The sequence below is a fragment of the Copidosoma floridanum genome, unplaced genomic scaffold (assembly GCF_036245765.1).
Source record: "Copidosoma floridanum isolate Cflo_tuat_1 unplaced genomic scaffold, Cflo_Japanese_pri ptg000002l, whole genome shotgun sequence".
Classification (NCBI taxonomy): Eukaryota; Metazoa; Arthropoda; class Insecta; order Hymenoptera; family Encyrtidae; genus Copidosoma; species Copidosoma floridanum.
The window spans coordinates 125,001-127,500 of NW_028321879.1; the positions used below are offsets into that span (position 1 = coordinate 125,001).

Genomic DNA, 2,500 nt, shown 5'->3' on the forward strand with positions numbered 1-2,500 from the left:
ATGTGATTTCTGCCCAGTGCTCTGAATGTCAACGTGAAGAAATTCAAGCAAGCGCGGGTAAACGGCGGGAGTAACTATGACTCTCTTAACCTTGGCCGAGGTGTACACGAGAGAAGGGGCCATCCTGACTGGTCAGACGAGCGCAAGTTGGAGGCAAATCCGAGGAAAAAGGAGATGTGGTCAGACGAGGAAAGGAGACTTCTTGCAAGGAAAGAAGCTGAGTTGGTGGCGGCGGACCCAAAAATTGTCAGACGCATTAATCAGGCTCTGCTGGTTACCTTCGCGAATCGGTCACTCGAATCGCTTAAATGTCAGAGAAAGAGAGAGGATCATAAAGCCCTTGTTGCTCAGTATGCTCAAGAAATACAGATGGTGGAGGAGGAAGGAGAGTCGGAGAGCGAGTTTGAGAGTGCGGATGAGGGTGAACAAACTCAGCTTGATGATGATCCTTTCTTGAGGTACTTTGCGTCACTTTAACCAATGAAAGATGACGAGTTCTTCGCCACGCGTTTGAATACCATCTGCCAAATGACATCTTGGCGAAGTAAAGACGAGGTGAGCACGGAGGTGGCGTTGCTTTTGAGAGAAGCATTTCCATCAGTGGGTAGCACAGAGACGCCTAGGAATGAGGGTCAGAGAGTTGAAGCCCCGAGAAGTCGGAGAGTGCGCCGTAGGGCTGAATTTGCAAGAACCCAAGACTTATGGAGAAAGAACCCTTCGCAATGTGCGAAGCGGATTATTGAGGATCAATTATCTCAGAGTCAGGGTCTCGCCCAAGAGGTTATGGAACCTTTTTGGAAAGCTGTGATGACGACTGGGAAGACCTCAAATCCAGAAGGGATTGTGGAAAAAGAACCGCAGGCGGACCTATGGCGCCCGATTAGTATAAGGGAGGTCCAAAGAGCCTTCCCCCCAACGGGCACAGCTGCTGGTCCAGATGGAGTTAAATGTGGGGCCCTGAAGAAAGTACCGAGGGAATGGCTGGTGAGATTATACAATTTGTTTATGTGGTGTGAGCAAGTGCCGGAATACCTTTGTAGAGCAAGGACGGTATTGCTACCAAAAAAGAAGGAGGCAAATGTACCTAGTGATTATCGGCCTATCACTATCTCACCGGTCATCCTTCGTATCTTCCATAAGGTCTTGGCGAATAGATTAAGCACGATAGTGCTGGATCCAAGACAAAGGGCATTTAGGCCCTCGGATGGATGCTTCGAGAATGTCATGTTACTTGATCTGGTTCTCAAATACCATCATGAGAAATCCAAGCTGATTCATGTGGCGACATTGGACATGGCCAAAGCATTTGACTCCGTGACGTTCGGCTCTCTGGAAAAGGTGATGATGGCAAAAGGCGTGCCAATCGAGATGAGACGTTACATCATGAGAGTGTACCAGAACAGTACTACTGTCTTGGAGCATGGGGGATGGACGTCTCAGGTAATACACCCAACGTGTGGCGTGAGGCAAGGTGATCCAATGTCCCCGTTGCTCTTCAATTTTATCATTGATGAAATGATAAAAAGAGTAAACCCTGATATAGGTGTTGAAATAGAGGGCATGAAAGTAAATGTGATGGCATTTGCTGATGATTTGGTTCTTGTGGCCTCTACGAAAGTGGGTTTACAGGAACTGATAGATAAAACGGCGGAATTCCTCTACACATGTGGCCTCGAAGCGAATGCTGGAAAGTGCTCAACAATCACAATTAAGCCTGTTCCTGGGTTAAAAACCACGGCTGTTGACCCTCGTTGTACATTTAAAATTGGTAATAGGAGCATCCCAGCCCTGAAGCGTACTGATGAATGGAAGTACTTGGGCATTAGGTTCAACTCCGTTGGTAGAGTTTGGTTGAATGCCCGAGAAAAATTTGAGGAGCAAATTGAACGGTTGTCAAAAGCCCCTCTGAAACCCCAGCAGCGCTTATGGGCGTTAAGAACAATAGTTCTTCCAGGACTAACGTACCAGTTAGCCCTTGGACGAGTGACGTTTGGCTACCTCAGATCCATCGACATGAGAGTGAGAAAAGTGGCAAGACAATGGTTGCATCTCCCAAATGACTGCCCGAATGCCTACTTCCACGCGCAAGTTGGAGATGGTGGTCTAGGTTTGCCATCAATGCGGTGGAAAGCTCCATTAGAACGCAGAAATAGGCTCATGACACTGCAGAAATCAGCGTTCGTTGAAGGTGTTGCGGCAATGAGCTACTTGGAGAATGAGGTGAGACGGGTTGAAATGAGGCTGAGAGAAGAGGGTGACCGGATTTTGAGCACAACAAAAATGGTTGATGAAAAATGGGCGAGAGCCCTGTACGAGCGGGTGGATGGTAAAGCCCTCAAAAAGTCTGGGCGGGTTAGAGGTCAGCATGCGTGGATTATGAAGCCGACAAGATTTCTGTCAGGAAAAGATTATGTGATGACAGTAAAGGCAAGAATAAATGCGCTGCCCACCCGCTCAAGGACAGGAAGAGGGAGGACCAATGACCGTTACTGTCGTGCAG

General features: G+C 48.1%; 1 pseudogene; it reads left to right on the forward strand.

Moving 5' to 3' along the window:
- LOC149375908 (large subunit ribosomal RNA) overlaps positions 1-2,500 on the forward strand; it is a 7,279-nt pseudogene that overhangs the window by 2,753 nt on the left and 2,026 nt on the right.